Source organism: Ovis aries, chromosome 7 (assembly GCF_016772045.2).
Source record: "Ovis aries strain OAR_USU_Benz2616 breed Rambouillet chromosome 7, ARS-UI_Ramb_v3.0, whole genome shotgun sequence".
Classification (NCBI taxonomy): Eukaryota; Metazoa; Chordata; class Mammalia; order Artiodactyla; family Bovidae; genus Ovis; species Ovis aries.
In genome coordinates this window covers 6,691,828-6,717,503 of record NC_056060.1, presented here as the reverse complement: position 1 = coordinate 6,717,503, position 25,676 = coordinate 6,691,828, and the positions used below count along the sequence as shown (strand labels likewise).

At 42.4% G+C, this 25,676-nt stretch overlaps 1 long non-coding RNA gene across 1 annotated transcript in view; it reads right to left on the bottom strand.

Moving 5' to 3' along the window:
• Window positions 1-5,842: 5,842 nt before the first annotated feature.
• LOC121819931 (uncharacterized) overlaps window positions 5,843-25,676 on the bottom strand; it is a 31,513-nt gene continuing 11,679 nt past the window's right edge. Inside the window, exons 3-4 of the long non-coding RNA XR_006060282.2 lie at window positions 7,825-12,666; window positions 5,843-7,435 (exon numbers count right to left, since the gene is read on the bottom strand). This is a non-coding gene — a long non-coding RNA (uncharacterized LOC121819931). The remainder of the gene's footprint in view (window positions 7,436-7,824; window positions 12,667-25,676) is intronic.

Below are 25,676 nucleotides of genomic sequence, written 5' to 3'. Positions count from 1 at the left end.
GGTCTCTTCAAGAAAATTAGAGATACCAAGGGAACATTTCATGCAAAGATGGGCTCAATAAAGGACAGAAATGGTATGGACCTAATAGAAGCAGAAGATATTAAGAAGAGGTGGCAAGAATACACAGAAGAAGTATACAAAAAAGATCTTCATGACCCAGATAACCATGATGGTGTGATCACTCACCTAGAGCCAGACATCTGGAATGCAAAGTCAAGTAGGCTTTAGGAAGCATCACTACGAACAAAGATAGTGGAGGTGGTGGAATTCCAGTTGAGCTCTTTCAAATCCCGGAAGATGATGCTGTGAAAGTGCTGCACTCCATATGCCAGCAAATTTGGAAAACTCAGCAGTGGCCACAGGACTGGAAAAGGTCAGTTTTCATTCCAATCCTAATGAAGGGCAATGCCAAAGAATGTTCAAACTATTGCACAATTGCACTCATATCACATCCTAGCAAAGTAATGCTGAAAATTCTCCAAACCAGGCTTCAACAGTACATGAACTGTGAACTCCCTGATGCTCAAGCTGAATTTAGAAAAGGCAGAGGAACCAGAGATCAAATTACCAACATCTGTTGGATCATAGAAAAAGAAAGAGAGTTTCAGAATAACATCTACTGCTGCTTCACTGACTACGCCAAAGCCTTTGACTGTATGGATCATAAAAACTGTGGAAAGTTCTTCAAGAGGTGGGAATACCAGACCATCTGACCTGCCTCCTGAGATATCTGTATATAGGTCAAGAACCGACAGTTAGAATTGGACATGGAACAACGGACTGGTTCCAATTTGGGAAAGGAGTATGTCATGTCTGTATATTGTCACCCTGCTTCTTTAACTTATATGCAGAGTACATCATGCGAAATGTCAGGCTGGATAAAGCACAAGCTGGAATCAAGATTGCTGGCTGAAATATCAATAACTTCAGATACGTAGATGACACCACCCTTATGGTAGAAAGCGAAGAAGAACTAAAGAACCTCTTGTTGAAAGTGAAAGGGAGTCAAAAAATTGGCTTAAAACTCAACATTCAGAAAAGTAAGATCATGGAATCCAGTCCCATCATTTAATGGGAAATAGATTAGGGAACAATGGAAACAGTGACAGACTTTCTTTTCTTGGGCTCCAAATTCACAGTGAAATTAAACGATGCTTGCTCTTTGGAAGAAAAGCTATGACCAACCTAGACAGTATATTCAAAAGCAGAGACATTACTGTGCCAACAAAGGTCTGTCTAGTCAAAGCTATGGTTTTTCCAGTAGCCATGTATGGATGTGATAGTTGGACTATAAAGAAAGCTGAGCGCTGAAGAATTGATGCTTTTGAACTGTGGTGTTGGAGAAGACTCTTGAGAGTCCCTTGGACTGCAAGGATATCCAACCAGTCCATCCTAAAGGAAATCAGTCCTGAATATTCATTGGAGGGACTGATGCTGAAGCTGAAACTCCAATACTTTGGCCACCTGATGCGAAGAACTGATTCATTGGAAAAGACCCTGATGCTGGGAAAGATTGAAGGTGGGAGAAGGGGACGACAGAGGGTGAGATAGTTGGATGACATCACTGACTTGATGGACATGAGCCGGCTGCCTGGCGTGCTGCAGTCCATGGGGTTGCAAAGAGTCGGACACAAATGAGCGACTGAACTGAACTGAGGCCAGGGCGGGTGGCATTTATGAATAGAGCTTCAGAGAGGAGCATGCACAGGGAGGGTGCCCAGAGATCTGCAGACACGTAGGAATCCACGGAACTGGGGAAAGAACCTCTGGATACCTCTGGGCCACTTTGAGAAAATGACTCTCCTGATACAGACATCCTGGGGCGTGCGATATGGTCGTACAAGTTGTTACTGCTTGAATGCCTTTGGCCAAAGGGCTGAAATTCAGTCTATTTTCTTTTCTAGTTGTGCATGCTGGCCCTGGAGCAGGGATGAGAAAAGCCTAGAGAAAGAAGTCTTTTTCAAATTAACACAGAGATGCTATCTACTCACCAAGCAAGGAGAGTGCAGAATTGGCTCTGCTTAGATAGAGCGCCTTTTTCTTCTGAATTTCACAAAGGCAAATATAACTGGTGTTTCTATAATCCCACAAACATACCTCAGCCAGCTTGCTGTGGACAGTTTTATGGTTTCTCAGACTCATCTCAGCTGACAGTAAGTAACCTTTAGTGAGCTTCTTGTAGGGGAAATAAGGCTTGGCCCTGAGGGAGAACTAACGAAAGCTTTGTCTAGTAGGCCATGGGAGGCTGCGGATAAATGCTCCAGCCTTTTGTCTCCATGTAAACAATTCTGGGATGCTCTGTACATGTCTCGGGGGTCCTGGCAACTTCTAAGACACACTTTAATATTGGCATTTCCTTCACTTTCTTTCTTTCCTCCCCCTCACCTCCCTCTCCCTATTCCCTTTCTGCCATTTCCTGGAATTACATTTCAATAAACTAACTGCACCGGAGCCCTTTTCTCAGCCTCTGTGGAGTGGAGAGTGAGGTGGGGATTGACTGAGAAAGCAGTCGTGGAGAGCAGGGGCTGTGTTCTCATGGGCAAAACGATATGCTGTAGCATCATTCACGGTAGTGAAAGATGTCTATCACCTTCTGATTAATTAAATAAATTTGGTGCATCTGTACAATGGAATGCCATGCAACTTGAAAAAAAATGCATAGGCTATGTATGTGCTAGTAGAAAAAAAAATCCAAGATATACGTGAAAAAAGAAAATTGCAGGAAGCTCTGTATAGTCCACTATATTTTGTGTGAAAAGAACCCAACAGGCACCCGGCCCCCTTCGGCAGCACTGGAGCCCGTCGTCCGTCTCCACCGTCAGCCTCATCTTTCATCGCCTGAACACTGTCAACAGTGTGGCGCAGTCCCACTAGTTTGTTCCTTCTTCCGCTCTTCCTGATCTTCAAATAGTCGACTATTTTCACCTAAAACAGTGTTCCCACACCTCCTAGCCCCACCATCTCTTTATCATATGGCAAAGTCTAACATCCTTCAGTTCAGATCAGTTCAGTCGCTCAGTCGTGTCCAACTCTTTGCGACCCCATGAACTACAGCACGCCAGGCCTCCCTGTCCATCACCAACTCCCAGAGTCTACCTAAACTCATGTCCAGTGAGTCGGTGATGCCATCCAACCGTCTCATCCTCTGTCGTCCCCTTCTCCTCCTACCCTCAATCTTTCCCAGCATCCGGGTTTTTTCAAAGAAGTCACTTCTTTGAATCAGGTGGCCAAAGTACTGGAGTTTCAGCTTCAACATCAATCCTTCCAATGAACACCCAGGACTGATCTCCTTCAGAATGGACTGGTTGGATATCCTTGCAGTCCAAGGGACTCTCAAGAGTCTTCTCCAACACCACAGTTCAAAAGCATCAATTCTTCAGCGCTCGGCTTTCTTCACAGTCCAACTCTCACATCCATGCACGACTACTGGAAAAACCACAGCTTTGACTAGACGGACCTTTGTTGACAAAGTAACGTCTCTGCTTTTTAATATGCTGTCTAGGTTGGCCATAACTTTCCTTCCAAGGAATGTCTTTTAATTTCATGGCTGCAATCACCATCTGTAGTGATTTTGGAACCCACCAAAATAAAGGAAGCCACTGTTTCCACTGTTCCCCCATCTATTTGCCGTGAAGTGATGGGATTGGATGCTATGATCTTAGTTCTCTGAATGTTGAGCTTTAAGCCAACTTTTTCACTCTCCTCTTTCACTTTCATCAAGAGTCTCTTTAGTTCCTCTTCACTTTCTGCCATAAGGGTGGTGTCACCTGCATATCTGAGGTTATTGATATTTTTCCCGGCAATCTTGATTCCAGCTTGTGCTTCCTCCAGCCCAGTGTTTCTCATGATGTACTCTGCATAGAAGTTAAATAAGCAGGGTGACAATAGACAGGCTTGACGTACTCCTTTTCCTATTTGGAACCAGTCTGTTGTTCCATGCCCAGTTCTAACTGTTGCTTCCTGACCTGCAAACATCCTTCAGATGTCTATTTTTTTAATAGACATTTTTAAAAAATTAACCATTTTATTTGTTTACTTATTTATTTTTGACTGCATCACATGGCTCCTGGGATCTTAGTTCCCTGACCAGGGATTGAACCTGGGCCTTTGGCAATAAGAGTGTGGAGTCCTCACCACAGGGAATTCCCCAGATGTCCATTTAGATGTCCCCTCTTCTGGGTTTCCTTCCTTCCCCTGAATTAACTCCTGTATCCTTGGACCTCCTTTGTTATAGCTTTTCACACAGTAGCACAATTGCTTGTCTGATTTCCTGCTACTAAAGTCCACATTCCTTGAGGAAAGAGACCTCATCTGCTCTGTCTACCATTCACATTCCTCTTCACTCCAGAAGACTTAGTAGTTTTCCCCACAGTCTAAGATTTCCAAAACCGTGTGTTGGATGAATGAGTGAGCCAAGCATATCTCACTCTAGAATTTCCCAAAGATTTTGGTAAAGTCAGATAGGTGATACAGAGTATTGAACAGCTCATAAAGTGGTACCTCCACAGAGGCCCAGAGACAGTCTTATGGCCTTGAGACATGTCCTCTCATTCTTATGATTTCTCATTTAAGAAGCATTTCACTAGACATAAAATCCCATGGTATAGCTGACAAATGTGGTGGAAGACCCTGTGATGTCTAAGATCTCCTGATGTCAATTTGTCCTTTTACTGTCTCCTGAGGAGGAAATGGATCAACACTATCTGTTGTTCTTTAGCAAAACATGTCAAAGCCCATGTTGATTTTCACGAGTAATAATGCCCGCAAATCCCCTGCTCTAACCTGCTTTATTGAAAAGTCATACCTTGCGCTTTCTTTCTTGCTACAGAGATTAGGGAGGTTGACTCTCAGTGTCCTGAATAATGTAAAAGAGAATGGCATTTGGGTGTCACCTGGGCCCACAGTTTAGGCCCAGAGTGAAATTTTGTAAATGGGTATTTGTTGCATGGGGTTACCTGATTATGCTCACAAAATGGCATCACCACTAGCTTTGAGGCCTAGGGTCAAAAGTAAAGGAATTATGCCTTCAGTCAAACGCAAGAACAATTTAATATCTGGATATTGCTTATCACTGTACTTGGTTGGGCTAGAAGAATGAAACCCTATTACAGATGTCTGTTTTTTGGTTGTATAATTTCTGTTTCATTGTGATCAAAGGACTCGGAATATGACTTTGCCCACAGACGAGAGGCATGCTCTGTTTGGGTGGGTTCTAAAGCAGATGCCATGAGAAAGCACTGAGCAAGAGAGGATCACAGGCATGGGCACACAGATGCTCTGATTCTAATGTGACTTAGGAGACTCCCTGGCATTGGGTTTGGCAGGGGAAAGCTACTATGATACTCGTGCTCATTTGCTCAGTCATGTCCAACTGTTTGTGACCCCATGGACTGTAGCCTGCCAGGCTCCTCTGTCTCTGGCTTTATCCAGGCAAGAATACTGAAATGGGGGTACTGTTTCCTTCTTCAGAGGATCTTCCTGACCCAGGGATCGAACTCACATCTCTGGCATTCTTACATTGGCAGGCAGATTTTTACCACGGAATCACCCAAGAAGCCCTGCTATGATACTCACTGATTGCCAAGTCAGCACATCGCAGGCTGCCGGGGTCCAGCCCTGGTGGATCCAGGGTGATTCAAAGGTGGGGACGGAGTCGGCGTCTTTGGAAAAATACATATTTAATCACAGATATAGAGAGATTAGAAACGGATAGTGTAGTAGGAAGATTAGTGGAGAAAAAGAGGCTGAATAACTTGGATTACGTGGAATAGCATCCATGCTCCAGATGGGAATTCAGCCAGAAAAATGGGAGCAAGAAAGAAGCGACATGGGGGAATCGGTCTTTCCGGAAACTGATCTGATTTCTTTATTTTTGGGTTTGCTTATATACCTTTTGTTACACATAGGGATGAATACAGTGTCACGTGGGGGTCAGCAGTCCTGACCTTTATCAAAATCAGGTGCTTCACATAAATGTATAAAAAGGTACATCATCTTCTGGCCATGAGTGAGACCTGCTGACGTTTTATGATCCTTTCTTTCTGATAACCAAAAAACTTATTTCTTCCAAGGGTGTTTTTTCTTAAACCAGGCACCACCCTCCAAATAAAGTTACATTCCTATAGGGTGAGGGTGTAGTGAGTTACAATCAAGAAAGGAATTTATTTAACCCAAGGTTAACATGATTAGTCTTAAAGGTTAATACTTATTTCTCCTATATGCTTACACAGTGATTTATAACAAAGTACAGTGATCTATTATGAAAGAGAAAATCCATTAACTCAAAAAGTCTAGTATTGCTAACATCAAAAACTACTGTATTTATTAATATATTCCCAGGTGCCTAGGATATGGAGGCCTGGCGGCAATCATTGACTCAACAAGAAGAAAAAGCCCTATGCTAATTAAGACTCTCAAAATACTCCAAAACTCTCTGTGCTGTTTATGGTTGAGAGGTAGTAAACAATCATGTGGCAGGAGTATGGATAATCCTGTCACACAAGCTAGTCTGTCAGCAGAGAGGTTTGACCTGAGACACCCTTGTCCCACCCAGAGCAGGGAATTAGCAGCAATTATTGACACAACAAATGAAAAACCCTTCACCAATATAATTCCTAACCAACCCACTATACTAATAATTTCTAACTCCCCAAAAGAATTTGCCTTTAGTAAGTCTAAAACATCTCGTGCCTCTCAGATTTGGAGGCCGTAAACAATCACATGTGGCCGGACGAACCTATACAGGTGGGCTAGATAACCTTCAGAGGAGTCCGTAAGCTGAAACACTCTTGTCACGCCCAAGAATTTTTATTGCCTTGGAGCTGCACGTTTACTCCTTCTCCGAGAGAATTGGTTATGGGGGAGAGCCCCCCGTAAAGTTAGAGGTGTACGTGAGAGCATAAAACAGACTGGTTTTGGGGTTAGATGCTTGGGAACAGGGGGTTTCCTGAGGCTTGATCACGCCTTTGTGTATGCCAAGCCTCTTTCCTCATGACCTTTGCCATGGGCGGAGTTCCTCATGCTGGCTCCCAGCAGTAGGTAAGTGTTATACCTCAAGGGTGGGGATGTAGCTATCAAATCCTACAGACATTTAACGCAGTATCCATTCTGTGTGAGGCATTCTGCAGGGTGGTGTGGGGATATCAAGAAACAGTGACTTCATGTTAGTTAATTTACCATTTAGTGGGAAGACTAGGCATAGATTAGATCAAGATAAGTCCCATAATTGAAGTTATTGTTCTTTAGTCAATCAGTTGTGTCTGACTCTTTTGCAACCCCATGGACTGTAGCCTCCCAGGCCCCTCTGTCTATGGGATTTTCCAGACAAAATTCCTGTACTGGGTTGCCATTTCCTCCTCCAGGGGATCTTCCCGACCCAGGAATCAAGCTCATGTCATTGCAGGCAGATTCTTGATCGCTGAGCTCCTGGGGGACCCTGCAATAATAACAACAACCAGTGCTATAATTGAAGTCTTGTGTGTTTATTACTGAAGCCAATAGAGTGTGTTGGCTAATTCAAATGACATGGGTTCGTGTTGGCTCTACCGCCTCCCACCTGTCCGTCTTTAGACAAGTTACTTAACTTCAGATTAATATTGTTTGAAAAAGAGATGATAATAAATTGCTTCCAAATCTTAAAGGTATCTGCTCTAAATTGCCTATTGGTGCTTACAGAAGTCTCTAGATAGACGTGCACCAGACCTGTGGTTCCCAACCTTTTTGCCACCAGAGACCTATTTTGTGAAAGACAGATTTTCCATGGATGGGGAGACGGGATGTTTCAGGGGGTAATGCAAGTGACGGGGAGACTCAGAGGAAGCTCACCTCCTGCCATGCACTGGGTTCCTACTGCTCCTGGCATGGGGCAGTACTGGTCCACGGCCTGGGGGTTGGGAGCCCCTGCCCTAGACCCTTTGAGTATTATTGGTCATTGGTATTTCGGTCATAGGGCTTCAGAGCAGCTTGTACTGCAGCCTGAACTTTCTATCCACTCAGAATTGTAAGCTAAAGTTAGAAACAAAAAAAGAAAAACTAGATGAGCTTGGGAACACAAGAGTAGAGGCTACACATGCCTTGCTTTTCATGTCTGTTTCTACAAGAGATTGCATCCAGTTGAAACTAGGAAAGCTTGAGTTAGGAAGATTTATGTTTTCTACTTTCAGTGGAACTAGGGGCTTGAGAGTGAAGTCAATCTAAGTTCCAGAGAAATAAAGAAAAAAAAAGTCTGGAAATCTGTCCAGTTACTCAGTGACTAGCTCTGTATAATGACTCCAGTGTGGTGCACGTTCCCCCCAGGCATTCTGCCTTTTTTAAAGGTAGGCCATCTAGGGGCAGTAACTTGCACTTCACCTTTGAGGAAATACCTTGGCATGGTCCAGACCATCGGATGCCCAGAAGCTTTACTGAGGTGACAGGCCCCTAAATATTCATGGGGTTCAAATAGCCCTTATTCCCAGGAAGTGCTAGTGGTAAAGAACCTGCCTGCCAAAGCAGAAGACAAGAGATGCGGGCTCGATCCCTGGATCAGGAAGATCCCCTGGAGTAGGAAATGGCAACCCACTCCAGTATTCTTGCGTGGAGAATCCCATGGACAGAGGAGCCTGGCGGGCTACAGTCCATGGGGTCACAAAGAGTCAGATACGACTGAAGCGACTTAGCATAGCACAGCAGGAGGAATCTAAAAAACCTGCAAATTTCTTGCTCATTAGGCCAATAGGCGTAATTAGTAACGGACCAGTGTGATGCTTAATAGAATCGAAGACAGTCAAGATCTCTGCTAATTTTGGCAGACAGCAGGTAAATTGACATATCCCTCGGGCAAGACTGTGACAGTGGGCGGCAGGCCCTGCTGGATAAAAACAAAGGTGCGCCACTGCTAACTCGTTAAATCCAGAATCACCGGCAAGTACACCCACAGCAATAACGTTCGATCCATCAAGAGTTACATGTCGTCCTCCTTGGCCAAACCCGTGCATTCACATATTCACCAGCTTTCTGCCAATAGAAAGTAGCACAAGTTTGCCATTATTTTAGAGAGTAAGCTATTTCCTTCCGTGTCAGACTTTGTACTTATCTCCCCGAAGCAATGTGCAATCTCACCCTGGTTATGGATCTTGTGACAGGATAGAGTGCAGGGGCAAATCTCAAGGAGCATGAAAGTGAAGTGAAAGTTGCTCAGTCGTGTCCAGCTCTTGGCAACCCCATGGACTGAATTCTCCAGGCCAGAATACTGGAGTGGGCAGCCTTTCCATTCTCCAGGGGATCTTCCCAACCCAGAGGTCGAACCCAGGTCTCCCGCATTCTTTACCAGCTGAGCCACAAAGTCATCCTCTTATGGGCACCCACTTCAGGTACAATCATTACAGGGTTTTCCAGCAAGTTAAGGCTTGCCGACTCAAACCAAAAGAGTGTAAGCTCCCCACACTGAAAGCAAGGGGTGTCTCGAGAATCAAGAATCTCAGCTTCACTTAATCCAAACAGAGGGACTCATTCTAAGTTTCAGGCTCCCACTTCTTCCCAATCAATGCCCTAACTTTCATAGGAGAAATTTAATGGCCACAAAACATTGAAAACCTTAGGGCTGCCATAGAAACCCTCGGGTTCTATGATGATGACTTAAGCTGAGAGTTTGAAAGCCTGAGTTCCTTTTCTTCTGTAACTGCTACAATGTACTCAGGAAAATCTGTTCATCACCACATCCTTACAGTCATCATTATTGTGGTAACAGTACCAACCATAGTGATAATGCATGAACTGTCTGTAGTGTCATTGCACACCACGTGTGGTAGACACACTGTAAGGCAATCCCTGCCTCCCATGGGTTACACCATTGTATCATCTCTTGCCCCGTGTAAGAGTGACACCTGCTGTTTGCTTTTAACCAGCAGAATGTGCCAAAAATGAGGCGATGTTATCGCCGTGATTATGTTACATTAAACTGCTGTAGCAAACTAGAGAAAGGGATTCTCTCACTAGCTTTTGTGTGTGTGGTTTCATTTTCATTTTTTCCAAAATAATTTTTATTGGCGTACAGTTGATTTACAACGTTGTTAGCTAACTAACATTGTTAGTTTCAGGAAAGTGATTCAATTCTTCTCCATCTGATTTATCACAGGACATTGAATATAGTTCCCTGTGGTATAGAGTAGGGCCTTGTTGTTTACCTGTTATGTGTAACAGTTTGCATCTACTACTCCCAGACTCCCAATTCATCCCTACCCCCCACCCTTCTCCTTAGAAACCAATCTGCTCTCTGTGAGTCTGTTTCTGTTTTGAACGGAAGTTCCGTTGTGCCATATTTTAGATTCTACGTATAAGTGATACCATATGATATTTGTCTTTCTCTTGCTGACTTACTTCGCTTAGCGTGATAATCTCCAGGTCCATCCATGGTGCTGCGAATGGCATGATTCCATTCTTTTTATGGCTGAGTGATATTCAGTTGTATATATATACCACGTCTTTATCCATTAGTGTGTCAGTGAACATTTAGATTGTTTCCATGTCTTGGCTATTGTGGATAATGCTGCTCTGGACATAAGGGTGCATATATCTTTTTGAGTTACAGTTTGTCTGGATTTATGCCCAGAAGTGGGATTGCTAGATCATATGGCAACTCTCCTTTTAGTTTTTAAAGGAACCTTCATAATTTTTTCCACAGTGGTTGCATCAACTTCTATTTCCTACCAACAGTGTAGGAGGGTTCACTTTGTCCCAGCATTTGCTATAGACATGAAGTACTACATTTAAAGTGCAGCTTTTGAATACAAGTGTAAAGCGTGTTTGTGGTGTGACAAGATCTGTTTCTTGGGGAAGTGAAGGCAATTTTTTTTCATATTTCTGAAATGCCCTTCCATATGGAGATGGCTTTACTTGTATGATGTCCCTCATTCTCTCTGTCCTTTTTCTTTTTTTTTTTGCATTTCCCCAGAAAAGAAGAGATGACATAATAGATTGGTAGGGTTGGAAGTGTAAACTAGCCATGTTCAGCTCAGTAACACTGTCTTCCTCTTGGAAGCAAGCTACCCAGCAGAATCATAAATTCTCCCCTTTCCCTACATTCCAGGTGTTTACTGGGAAGGGAGGAAGGAGGTGGTGAGGGGCACTTGAGTATTCCCATGCTGGGTGGGTAAGTCCTTTTAATTCTTCAGTTCTATATTTGGAATTCTATGTCCTTACAGATATAAGCCATTTTTCAAATTAGCTTTATCACTAAGAAAAGTGGTATTATAGTTCTCCATCTGAGATATCCTTTTGTCTTACTCCTCAATTATTCAGAACACGACTATGGAAAACAGGAATGCCTTTAATTGGACCTTCTCAATGCCAACATTGAGTTTATCTCTTTTCAAGTCTCACAATCATTTTGTGAGGTAGTTAGAGATGCATTTAATGCTCAGTTTATAGATGAAGAAACTGAGACCCAAAGATGTAAAGCCTGTGGTCTAGTGGAATACTTTTCCCCTTAGAACCAGTGAGAGCAGGTAGTCAGGCAGGCAAGTATAGGCCTAAATAGCAGAGAACCTCACTCTGGAGACCGAGGACAGGAAGTGTCCTATTTGACAGCACAATGAGTTGTGCTACACTTTCTCTGTTCATCTCGTGTATTGCTTACTCTCCCGATTAAAACAGTGGAAAGAAGGCAACAGGAAAACACCAGGATTGAATAGATTCCTGAAGCGACTTTTGGTCCTACCAAATCAGTCCATCTTGCAGGCTTTGATGCCATGCTATACCACTCAGTATCTCTCAGGTCTGAAAACAAGGTCATGATTGGGGAAAATTAAGGGGAGGCTCGGGAATGAAGTATCAGAGCTTTATTTACCGCAAAAACAGCCTTACCAAGGGGAGCTTTCAAAATAATAGGTGGGCTGAGCTGAAGTAAACAGTGAGTTGTGCTCTCACCCGCTGCCAGATGCCATTTCCAGCAGGGACAAAGGCTCAGGCGGCCCTACATTCTTCTAAGCGTTTGCCTCTGGGTCTTCTCAGGGTCCCCTCTGGTTTCAGGTGGGAGATAATTGACCTCAAAAACTCTGTTAGCCCTTTGTGTCTCATAATCGTGTTGATCTGAGTTTGGGGCAAAGGAGTGGCTAATTGACTTTTAGCAATTTCAACTGCGTGCTTTTTTGGGTTATGACTTTCTTTTGCTTCTTGTTGTTTTTCTTTAATTAGAACAAAAAGATTCAAGCCCAGGTCTTGACATATTCTCCTCTTTTCTGAGACACTTCAGCCAAATGCATGATTTTTCCTCCCAAGACTGTGCCGTTGCTGAGGTTTCCTGCCTCCTTGCTAACCCTGTTGCCTTGTGTTGGTCAATCTGGAGGAAATAGGATGGCCTAGACCTTTGCCTCCTTCCCTTGATTGTACTGTCAGCCACAAGCACCCAGACCCCTGCGTCCGCTCCGCTGACATTTATCCTAATCATTTAAACTCCATTAGCCATATTATTATGGTTTCAGTGTGTCCGCCCTCTGATGTCCTTTTGGAACACCTACCGTCTTACTTGGGTTTCTCTTACCTTGGACGTGGGGTATCTCTTCACGGCTGCTCCAGCAAAGCGCAGCCGCTGCTCCTTACCTTGGATGAGGGGTATCTCCTCACCGCCGCCCCTCCTGACCTTGAATGTGGAATAGCTCCTCTAGGCCCTCCTGACCATTCAGGTATGACCTAAATCAAATCCATGATTATACAGTGGAAGTGAGAAATAGATTTAAGGGACTAGATCTGATAGATAGAGTGCCTGATGAATTATGGATGGAGGTTCGTGATATTGTCAAGGAGACAGGGAGCAGCACCATTGCCATGGAAAACAAATGCAAGAAAGCAAAATGGCTCTCTGAGGAGGTCTTACAAATAGATGTGAAAAGAAGACAAGTGAAAAGCAAAGGAGAAAAGGAAAGATATAAGCATCTGAATGCAGAGTTCCAAAGAATAAGCAAGGAGAGACAAGAAAACCTTCCTCAGCGATCAATGCAAAGAAATAGAAGCAAACAACAGAATGAGAAAGACTAGAGATCTCTTCAAGAAAATTAGAGATACCATGGGAACATTTCATGCAAAGATGGGCTCGATAAAGGACAGAAATGGTATGGACCTAACAGAAGCAGAAGAGATTAAGAAGAGGTGGCAGGAATACACAAAAGAAATGTAGAAAAAAGATCTTCATGACCAAGATGATCACGATGCTGTGATCACTCACCTAGAGCCAGACATCTTGGAATGTGAAGTCAAGTGGGCCTTAGAAAGAATCACTACGAACAAAGCTAGTGGAGGTGATGGAATTCCAGTTGAGCTGTTTCAAATCCTGAAAGATGATGCTGTGAAAGTGCTGCACTCAATATGCCAGCAAATTTGGAAAACTCAGCAGTGGCCACAGGACTGGAAAATGTCAGTTTTCATTCCAGTCCCAAAGAAAGGCAATGCCAAAGAATGCTTAAACTACCGCACAACTGCACTCATCTCACATGCTAGTAAAGTAATGTTCAAAATTCTCCAAGCCAGGCTTTAGCAATATGTGAACTGTGAACTTCCAGATGATCAAGCTGGTTTTAGAAAAGGCAGAGGAACCAGAGATCAAGTTGCCAACATCCGCTGGATCATGGAAAAAGCAAGAGAGTTCCAGAAAAACATATACTTCTGCTTTATTGCCTATGCCAAAGCCTTTGACTGTGTGGATCACAATAAACTGTGGAAAATTCTGAAAGAGATGGGCATACCAGACCACCTGACCTGCCTCTTGAGAAACCTACATGCAGGTCAGGAAGCAACAGTTAGAACTGAACATAGAACAATAGACTGGTTCCAAATAGGAAAAGAAGTATGTATATTGTCACCCTGCTTATTTAACTTCTATGCAGAGTACATCATGAGAAACACTGGACTGAAAGAAGCACAAGCTGGAATCACGATTGCCAGGAGAAATATCAATAACCTCAGATATGCAGATGACACCACCCTTATGGCAGAAAGTGAAGAGGAACTAAAAAGCCTCTTGATGAAAGTGAAAGAGGAGAGTGAAAAAGTTGGCTTAAAGCTCAACATTCAGAAAACAAAGATCATGGCATCTGGTCCCATCACTTCATGGGAAATAGATGGGAAACATTGGAAACAGTGTCAGACTTTATTTTGGGGGCTCCAAAATCACTGCAGATGGTGACTGCAGCCATGAAATTAAAAGACGCTTACTCCTTGGAAGAAAACTTATAACCAACCTAGATAGTATATTCAAAAGCAGAGATATTACTTTGCTGACTAAGGTCCATCTAGTCACGGCTATGGTTTTTCCTGTGGTCATGTATGGATGTGAGAGTTGGACTGTGAAGAAGGCTGAGTGCTGAAGAATTGATGCTTTTGAACTGTGGTGTTGGAGAAGACTCTTGAGAGTCCCTTGGACTGCAAGGAGATCCAACCAGTCCATTCTGAAGGAGATCAGCTCTGGGATTTCTTTGGAAGGCCTGATGCTAAAGCTGAAACTCCAGTACTTTGGCCACCTCATGTGAAGAGTTGACTCATTGGAAAAGACTCTGATGCTGGGAGAGATTGTGGGCAGGAGGAGAAGGGGACGACGGAGGATGAGATGGCTGGATGGCATCACTGACTCGATGGACGTGAGTCTGAGTGAACTCCGGGAGTTGGTGATGGACAGGGAGGCCTGGAGTGCTGCGATTTATGGGGTCGCAAAGAGTCGGACACGACTGAGCAACTGATCTAAACTGAACTGTGTACACATGGAAGGAGAGGGAAGGAAAGAATATTTTTTATCTCTTTTTGTCCCAGGATGGGATTGTTCACTGTTGTCCACATCTTTTCTTGGCCAACATATTGAAAAAGTAGTTGGCATTTCTGCATCGGTCCCATAAACCGCTATTCATCCCAGTTCTGGGGCTCTCGATTGTCATAGGTGTTGGTGGTGGTGTTTAGTCGCTCAGTCGTGTCCGACTCTTTTGCCACCTCATGGACTGTAGCCCACCAGGCTCCTCTGTCTTTGGGATTTCCAGGCAAGAATACTGGAGTGGGTTGCCATTTCCCCCTCTGAGGGATCTTCCTGACCCCAGGGATCAAACTCTAGTCTCCTGCATTGACAAGTGGGTTCTTCACTGATCCACCAGGGAAGGCCTTCTGACAGAGACCAGTAGTAAAAAGTACCCTTTCCATCATAGTATGCATACATACAAAAATGGAAACAGTACACTTTCCAAAACAGTATTTTTTCATTAGGAGACACATATTCCATCTCTACTCTTTTCAAACCTATTTTCAGCACTTGCTCCTCAGTATGGGATTTTTAACTTGAAAGGCAGCTTTGTCTGGTTGTCTTCACAAGTTTGTGCATTCCAGTCTGCTTGTGGCCTTTTAGACTTTACTCTGAAAGTGGAGGACCGTTGTACTCACCCTCTGTTGCACTGGACAAATACCCTTGTCAGTTTCAGCAGCTGTTCTGAAATGAGTGAATCGTGCTTTCCAGAGACTGTCTCCTGGCTATTTGGGGCTTTCTTGTTCTCAGGCTGTCAGACACGGCCCTGTTCCCCTCTGGTTCCCCCTGCACAGCCCCCGGTACCATAGACCTCTTGGGGCCATGCGTGGTTAAACCCATTTGTATTTTCAGGTTCATGGAGAGACTTTGGCAAATGGTTGTGTTAAAAATGTTGCCCGCAAATTTTTGGTTTTACCATCTAGTTTCTCTGTGTGTATCTGGGAATTTGAGGAGATTCAAAAATTGTACTACAGAAAACCACAAAATTCTGTAAAGCAACCATCCTTCAATTAAAAAAAAATAAGTCAATAGCTAAACTGGAAAAAAGAAAAACAGAAAACCTGTGCTATTCTCACTGCCTTGTTCAGCTTGAGTTTCTTTATAATGTTACACAATCTGTGTATGTTTAAGCAGTATATTTTGAACAGTTTTGCTTTTTCCTTTGAAAATTATGTGAATATGTATGCTTTTTCATACCTTCCTTTTGGCCAGACTATATGTTTTTGAGTCATTCATGTTGACGCTTATAACTATATTCATTCAGATTTGCTGCTGTATTTATCATATTACGTGGATATATGTCTCACTCTTTTATGACCCCATGAACTGTAGGCTGCCAGGCTCCTTCTGTCCACAGGATTTCTCTAGAATACTAGAGTAGATTGCCATTTCCTTCTCCATGGGATCTTCCCAACCCAGGGACTGAACCTGTGTTTCCTACATTGGCAGGCAGACTCTTTACCACTGAGCCACCAGGGAAGCCCATGAATATATATCACAGTTTATTAATCCATTTGCCTTAATATTTTTTCCAGATTTTGCTAATAATTAACAAGGCGTTAGTGAAGATTCTGTGCTTGTATTCTAATGCACATTTGTAAGACCTTCTAAGAAAATATATCTAGGTAAATGTGAAATGGTACTACTTTTAATTTCAGTTTGCATTTCCCTGATTTTACAAACAGAGTTGAGCATCTTATCATGTGTTCAAGTTTCCTCTTGAATGAAATGCTTGTTCATGACTTTTGAACATTTTTCTATGGGATTGTTTGATATTTTTCTTATTGATTTAGAAAAGTTTTTTTTAATATACTCTGGATACTAATAATCTCCTGGTTATATGTTCTACAAATATGTTCCTATGGTTTCTGTTTTGCGACCCCATGGACTGAAGCGCACCAGGCTTCCCTGTCCATCACCAACCCCTGGAGCTTGTTCAAACTCATGTCCATGGAGTCAGTGATGCCATCCAACCATCTCATCCTCTGTCGTCTCCTTCTCCTCCTGCCCTCAATCTTTCCCAGCATCAGGGTCTTTTCCAATGAATCAATTCTTCTTCTTGGGTGGCCAAAGTATCGGAGCTTTAGCTTCAGCATCAGTCCTTCCAATGAATATTCAGGACCGATTTCCTTTTCATTCATAGAGCTTTTAAAATACATTTTACTATCTGATAGGGCAAGGCTTCCATTTCCCCAACATTGTACTTTTTGCCTCCCCACCATACTACTTCAAGAATTCCTCACAATGCTTTTCTATTTCCCTTTCCAATAAGCCAAATTAGGGGGAAAAGTGGTCCCAGTTTGCAGGAGATTTCCTAACTCATGTGGAACTTGGCCCAGCCCCACATGTTGACATCCAGGAGTAGTTGTGTACAGGAGTGCTAACATTACCATCTAAACTTTATGGATTTTTCCTAACAGTAAAAGCATTTTCAGAAAGAATAGTTGATGATCATGGAGAAATGTCTATGAAAAGAAACAGGGACCAAATTAATCTCTAATTTGCAGCTAGAGCAGATAAGGCACAGAAAGATCAAAGAGTTTCTAAGGTAACTTTTCCCCCCTGCCTTATCAGCTACCCCCTATCACCTACCAAGGTCCTCAGCTTTTAGTGAAAGGATGATGGGAGAGGCAATGCATCAAGTCAGAGGGAAATATGGCAAAGATCTTCAGGGGACTGTGTACCTCACACAGGCTCAGGGCTAAGAGACACCGACCTTTTGGTTGACAACAGTGACGGGACTGCAGTTTTGTTAGGGTAAATGTGAATTCTGTAAACTTGCCAGTTACTGTGATTCTGCTTCAGTTTGCTCTTCTTCCTTGGCTTCCTCCCTATGCCTTCCCTCCTGCTGTCTTCTCTCTTACTCTGTGCTTTTATTCCTTGGCACTTCTGTTCCTTATACGTGCATTCTATGCAAGCTCTTCCTTTTCGCTTCTGAAGGATTTTACATTGCTCTGGTGCTCTTGCTTAGGGACCTCTCATATGGTTCTACATGGTAATGCCCATTATATAATATAGTAACAAATGTTGTTTAAATTCCAGCAGGTTAGATGAGGAAACGTCAGCTACATTTTATCTTAAATGTTTACCTACACACCCATATGTGTAAAGTTATTTAATCACAGGAGAGATTCCATTTGTCTTGAGGATTTAAGACTTTTTTTTTTTTTTTTTTTGCTAAGTCACATTTGCTATCAAAACAGTTGCTCTTTAAATTATATGGGAAACTGTCTTGTCCTGTTTTTAAATACCCACTAGATGTTGCTAAAGGGCTGTGGGAAAAGCAGTCTTCAGGTTTATCCAAAGCTTCTGAATTATTGAAGGAAATAGCTATGGGAAATAGAAAGGATAAAAGCCTAAACATAGAACCAGGAAGCATATCTTCAAAAGACAGGAAGAAAGTAAAACTAAGGGCTGAATATTTAAAGACAGTGTTGGCGTAGTTGAAACGTGTTCATTAGCATTTTGACATCTGTCAGCTAAACACAATGTTAAATCTTTAGAGATTATCCCTCCTAGGGCATGTGAAAAGAAATTTGACTGAAGTTTCTAATCTGGTTTCAAAAAACAGTACAAATGTTCTGGACATTCTAAAAATTATATTGTAAAAATTGCCATTTTCTGATTATGAAAGTTTTACACTACTATTTAAGCAATTGAGAAAATAATAGAAAACTATAGTGGAGAAAATAAATACCCAGAACTCAGAGATAATCACTCAGGGTGATAATCACTTTAGCACATTTCTTCCCTTCCGGGTTTTTTTCCTGTACTTTTTAAACTATAAAATATTGTATAGATATTGTATATGTGTACACATATGCTTTTTGTTTAATTATATATGTTGTATATGTAGACTTTACCGACTAAGGTCCGTCTAGTCAAGGCTATGGTTTTTCCTGTGGTCATGTATGGATGTGAGAGTTGGACTGTGAAGAAGGCTGAGTGCCGAAGAATTGATGCTTTTGAACTGTGGTGTTGGAGAAGACTCTTGAGAGTCCCTTGGACTGCAAGGAGATCCAATCAGTCCATCCTAAAGGAGATCAGTCCTGGGTGTTCATTGTAAGGACTGATGCTGAAGCTGAAACTCCACTACTCTGGCCACCTGAGGCAGAGAGCTGACTCATTTGAAAAGACCCTGACGCTGGGAAAGATTGAGGGAAGGAAGAGAAGGGGACGACAGAGGATGAGATGGCAGGATGGCATCACCGACTCAATGGACATGAGTTTAGGTAGACTCCGGGAGTTGGTGATGGACAGGGAGGCCTGGCGTGCTGCGATTCATGGGGTCGCAAAGAATTGGACACGACTGAGCAACTGAACTGAACTGAACTGAATATGTAGACATACATATAAACTTTTTTATTTGATGATAAAGTATTCACATATATGGTACATGATGTGTGTATACACACATACAATATACACACATACATGTGTGTATGTATTCATGTGGAAGCTATGACACATAATAACAAAATAGATACTGTGATGAAATGCGCACGTCAAGACATAGGATGTTGCCAGTTGTTTTCAGTTATGAACTCTTTCCCGTGCTGCCCATCTCCCTCTCCCAGAGAGGTGGTCATTACCCTGAATTTTTTTTGGAACTATCCCTTTATTTTGAGTTTCACCGCATATGAATGGACCCTAACATACTGTTTAGTTTTGCTTGTTTCTAAACTTTGTAAGAATGGTTTCTAAAGGTCATCCACGCTGCTAAGGTCATTCCTTGTCTCAACCATAAGATAGCCCATCTTACGGTATACCGTGATTTGTCCATTCTCCTCCTCGTGAGCATTTAGCTCTGTTCTCCTGAGAAGGGTAAGTGGGCTGGTTATATTTTGAGGCTGTTATGAGTAACGTCGTATGTGTGTCGGATGGGTGAAGATTTCTCCAGGGATAGGATTACTGGATCACAGGATGCTTGTCCCATGATTGACCTCAAATTATTTCCTGTGTATGTATTGAGACAAAGGACAAGGTTTACTTTTTTTCCATATGGTTGTCCAGTTGTGCCAGCAGCACCTTGTGTTAAAGGTTAACCTTTCTTCATTTTATGACTCGGCACCTCCACTTACTTTTATCACAACCATGATATGTTCCCTGATATCTGATGACTGCCAGAGTTAAATATTGATAAAGTATGCATGCGTAGTCGCTCAGTCGTGTCCAGTTCTTTGTGACCCCATGGACTATGGCCTGCCAGGGTCTTCTGTCCATGGAATTTTCCAGGCAAGAATACTGGAGTGGGTTGCCATTTCCTACTCCAGGGGATTTTGCTGACCCAAGAATCAAACCCAGGTCTCCTGTGTCTCCTGCATTGCAGGCTGATTCTTTACCCACTGAGCCACCAGGAAAGCCCTGATAAAGTATAATGAGACTATAAGGTAGGTGTTGGTCTCTTCTCCCATCATATATAGTATGAAAAAAAGTAAATATGTTTGCTTTAGTTTAAAATATCACACTGAGAACTTCCCTGGAAGTCCAGTGGTTGACTCCACGCTTCCAATGCAGGGAGCGCGGGTTCGATCCCCTGTTGGGGAAATGAAATCCTGCATGTTACGTGGTGCAGCCAAAAATAATAAAATAAAACAAAATATCACACTGTGGACAATGATTATGAAAGAGGTGGCTCAGCAGAGGAAAGCATTTACTGAGATGAAGAAGGGTTGAAAGAAGAACAGTTCTCCAGAGAAAGACTGGTATCTGATTCACACCCGGGGAAACTAATGAGTAGGAATCTCTTTGGCTCTGATGGTAGAGCAAAGGGGGTGATCAACGTGCACAACCAGAATCTGTTTCTCTGAGCTAGATAGGGGACATGCTCATTATATCCTGCCCAAAGGGTAGTCTAGAGGGAGAACCGTTCTCTGCAGAAAAGATGGAGATGGACTTCTGTATTCCATATCCAAGGCTGGAATAAGGGATCATTAAAACAGGGAAATACTCCCAGATCAAGATAACTGAAGTGGCGGGTCAGGTCTCCAAAAATATTACAAAGTCCCTTAGGACAGAGTTGTGCTTTACCAAGTCTCACGACTGTACTTCAGTTGTGTCTGACTCTTGGCGACTCTGCACTCTGCCAGGCTCCTCTGTCCTTGGGATTCGCTAGGCAAGAACACTAGAGTGGGTTGCCATGCCTTCCTCCAGGGGATCTTCCTGACCCAGTCATCAAACCCATGTCTTGCATTGGCAGGTGGGTTCTTTACCACTAGAGCTACCTGGAAGCCCAAGAGTTGGCCTGATACAAATCTCAGACCCAGAGAGTACAAAACTACCTTAGAAAAATATCACTAGCACTGTGCTGGCAAATGTTTAATAGCTAGCCCTATGATATGTGGGAGCAGGGTAGGTAGAGGGGAGAAGGGGATTCTGTAGAATTTACAGATTTCTGTGGTATAAATACTGCAAAACTTATTCTATACATTATTAGTTCTTCTTTCTTGGTTCTCTTCCTCTGCTCAGCAAAGCGCAAAATTTGTCCCCATAGTAAAATATAACAGAAGAATTGGGAAGTGATGAGTTTGGGGGATTTACTGCCTTTATTTTTAATATAATTTGTTCAATCATGCTCATATACTTTAATTTTTAACAGTGACTGTATTTCCCATGTTTCCTGTGTAGCTCAGTCAGGAAAGCATCTGCCGACAATGCAGGAGACCTGGGTTCAATTCCTGGGTTGGGAAGTTCCCTGGAGAAGGAAATGGCAACCCACTTATTCTTGCCTGGAGAACTCCATGGACAGAGGAGCCTGGAAGGCTACAGTTCATGGGATTGCAAGAGTCAGACATGACTTAGTGCTATGTTTCCTTTTCCTTAGAGACTATATTTAATAACTGACTTGCAAATTCCTGAAAATTTAACAATCAGATCTCACAAACTAGTTGAAGCTGGATCCAACTCACCTTTGACACCACTCTAGAAAGGACTTCCCTTCCTCCCTCCCCTATCGCTCTGTCTTCCCCATAGTCCAGTCCTGAAAGGATCAGCTTTTGAATTTAGTTAAGGGGAGGAAGAGAAACAAAAAAGAAAAAGCAATAATAGTGTAGAATAAGTTTGGGAAGTCTCAATTCTCTGAATCCTACTTGGCGGGGAAAGTGAGTTAATTCTTCAACAGTATAGACATTATAGTAGGAAAACCAAGTACGAGGTGGAAGACTAGAGGCGGACAGTAAAGAGGAAAATCAGTGAACCAGTGAAGTTGCTCAGTCGTGTCCGACTCTGCGATCCCATGGACTGTAGCCTACCAGTCTCCTCCATCCATGGAATTTTCCAGGCAAGAGTAGTGGGGTGGGTTGCCATTTCCTTCCCCAGGGAATCTTCCCGACTCTTTGTGACCCTGTGGACTACACAGTCCATGGAATTCTCCAGGACACAATACTGGAGTGGGTAGCCTTTCCCTTCTCTAAGGGATCTTTCCAACCCAGGGATTGAACCCAGGTCTCCCGCATTGCAGGTGGATTCTTTACCAGCTGAGCCACCAAGGAAGCCCAAAGAAAGAAAAGCAAAAGGTAAAATGATTGTTGAAGGAGAATGGTGACAGAAAGAAATAACGACCGCTCGCCTGGGGCTGGTTAGCTGTGGTCCCTTTGCCTGTATATAATCTTCCTCAACTGAGGCTCACCAACAGCGACTATTTCTTTCAGTATATGGCTTGTAAAATGATTAACTGGAACTCAACTTTGAACTGCCACAAAGAAATCATGTTATAAAGAGCCAGTTCTAGATGTAGGGCCTTCTGCCCCTGAGTCATGAGGTTTGGTCTTTCTACCTGGAATGTCCTTTCTTCCTTCTGTGTCTGGAAAACAGTTCAACCTCCCATCATCTCATTTAATGCTTTCCTCTACCGAACCTCTCCTTTCATAATCATTGCCCACAATGTGAAAATTTAAGCTAAAGGACACACAATCATATTTTTTTTTCACTATACGGATGATGCAAGAAGAAACCAATATTCACCTATGGTCTAATTATGCTTAATCAATATTTAACTCTGGTAATTATCGTATAGGAAAGATGTCATAACTGTAATAAAAATAAGTGGAAGTGCCAAGCCATAAAATGAAAAAAGGCTAACCTTATAACACAAGGTGCTGGAACAACAGGACATGCATATGGAAAAAAAAAAAAAAAAAAGAATCTTGTCCCCAACCTCAATACATACACAAAAAGTAATCTGAGATAAAACACAGAATGAAATGTAGGGTTAGAACCATACTGTTTCCAGAAGAAAACAAGGGAAAATATCTTTTTGACTTTGGCTTACGCCAAGATTTTTAGCATAAGACAAAAAGAGCACTGTATTGGGCTGTTTAGTATCCTCTCCCACAAACTCATATCCTTCTAGGAACCTCAGAATGTGACCTTATCAGGAAATAGGGTTGTTTTGTTGTAATTATATAACTTAAGCTGAGGTCCAGTGGAATAGGGTAGGCTCTACTCTGACTACTGTTCTTACAAGAAGAGGAGAAGAAACACAGAGAATTTCCAACCCAGGGATTGGGAGAACACCAATGGATAATGGAGTAGAGATTGTACAGGGAGAACACCAATGGATGATGGAGTAGAGATTGGAATCAAGGCAATGAATGACCAGAACTGTCAGGAAAAGCAGAAGCTAAGAGAAAGGCATGGAACAGATTCTCACCTGGAAGCTTTGGAGAGAACCTGTCCTGGCCAACACCTTGATTTTAGACTTCTGGCTTCAGAATTGTGAGATAATGAATTTCTGTTATTTTAAGCCATACTGTATGTGGTAATTTATTATGGCAGCCTTAGGAAACTAATGCAAGCATTAACCATATCAAAAAAAATGTATACACCAGACATCATCCAAATTCAAACCTCTTGCCTGATAAAAAGACATTAGTAATAAAATGAATAGGCAAGCCAAAGACACATTAAAAAATATTTATTATACATGTATCTGACAAAGGCCTCACATTCAGAATGAGTGAAGGACTCCTACAAACAAACAATTAAAATACGCATAGCCCAACTGGCAAGTGGGCAAAAAGTTTGAACAGACACTTCAAAAAAATTACAGCCAAAAAGCATACAGAAGGTGCTTAGTATCCTTAGCCATGAGGGAAATGCAAATTAAAACCACAGTGAGGACTTCCCTCGTGGTGCAGCAGGTTAAGTATTCGTCTGCCAATACAGGGGACACATGAGTTTGATCCCTGGTCTGGGAAGATCCCACATGCTGCAGAGCAACTAAGTCTGTGCACCACAGCTACTGAGCCCATTTCTGGAGCCCATGGCTGCAACTGCCAAGTCCATGAAGTAGTCCACGAGCAATCACTTCAGCCTGTGCATCAGCAGCCCGTGCTCTGCAACAAGCAAAACCATACCACGAGAAGACTGCGTATTGCAACATAGAGTAGCCACCACCTTCCATAACAGACAAAGCCTGCACAAAGCACTGAAGACCCAGCGCGGCCAAAAATAAATACATAAATACAATTGTTTTTTAAAAAGCACAATAAGATACTGTTTCATGCCCACCAGAATGGGTAATACATAGAAGACTGACAATATCAACTGTTGGTGAAGAAACGGAGCAAACGGAGCTTTCATACATGGCTGGTAGGAGTACAGAAAGGCAAATGCTTATAAACATATATTTACCATATGCCTCAGCAGTTGTACTCTAGGTATTTACCTAAGAGAAATGAAAACATACATCCACAAAAAGACTTCAATGAGAGTATGACTAGCAGTCTATTTATAATAGCCTCCAAAGTGGAAATAAATATTTGTTCACAATGAAAGGACTAAATAAATTTGGTATATTCATACAATGTAATAGTACTCAGCAAAAAAAGGAATATAAACCACATCAGTGAATCTTAAAAGCATCAAACTTACTAAAAGAAGCCAATTTTAAAAAGATACATATTATATGATTCCATTTGTATGAAAGACTACTCTGTGGTGATAGAGAAACTACTTTACATGATGGAAATCAGAAAATCTTTGTCTGGGGATAGGTATCAAGGAAAGGACAGAAGCAATGGAAATATTCTTTATCCTGTTTTAAGCAGTGATTTCCTGAGTGTAAATATATTGTCAAAATTATTGAATTGCATCATTAACTACATCAAAATTCTGGTTAACCTTTTGTGGCTAGGATTTTTGTCTTTCAAAAAAGCTGCCTTAAAACTCAACTTTCAAAAAACTAAGATCATGGCACCCGGTCCCATTACTTCATGGCAAATAGATGGGGAAACAAAACTTTATTTTCTTGGTTTCCAAAATCACTGCAGATGGTGACTGCAGCCATGAAATTAAAAGACACTTGCTCCTTGGAAGAAAAGCTATGACAAACCTAGACAGCATATCAAAAAAGCAGAGACATTACTTTGCCAACAAAGGTCCATCTAGTCAAAGCTATGGTTTTTCCAGTGATCATGTATAGGTGTGAGAGTTGGACTATAAAGAAAGTTGAGTGCTGAAGAATTGATGCTTTTGAACTGTGGTGTTGGAGAAGACTCTTGAGAGTCCCTTGACCTGCAAGGAGATCAAGCTAGTCAATCCTAGAGGAAATCAGTCCTGAATATTCAACAGAAGGACTGATGCTGAAGCTGAAGCTCCAATACTTTGGCCACCTGATGTGAAGAACTGACTCACTGGAAAAGACCCTGATGCTGGGAGGGATTGGGGGCAGGAGGAGAAGGGGACGACAGAGGATGAGATGGTTGGATGGCATCACCGGCTCGATGGACATGAATTTGAGCAAGCTCTGGGAGATGGTGATGGACAGAGAAGCCTGCTGTGCTGCAGTCCATGGGGTCAAAAATAGGCAGACACAACTGAGCAACTGAACTGAAACTTGTTTACATGACTGTTTCAATTATACACAAAAAAGACCCATTACCATGTGTAAATTTGCAATTTCATGAGTCCAAAAATCAATTAA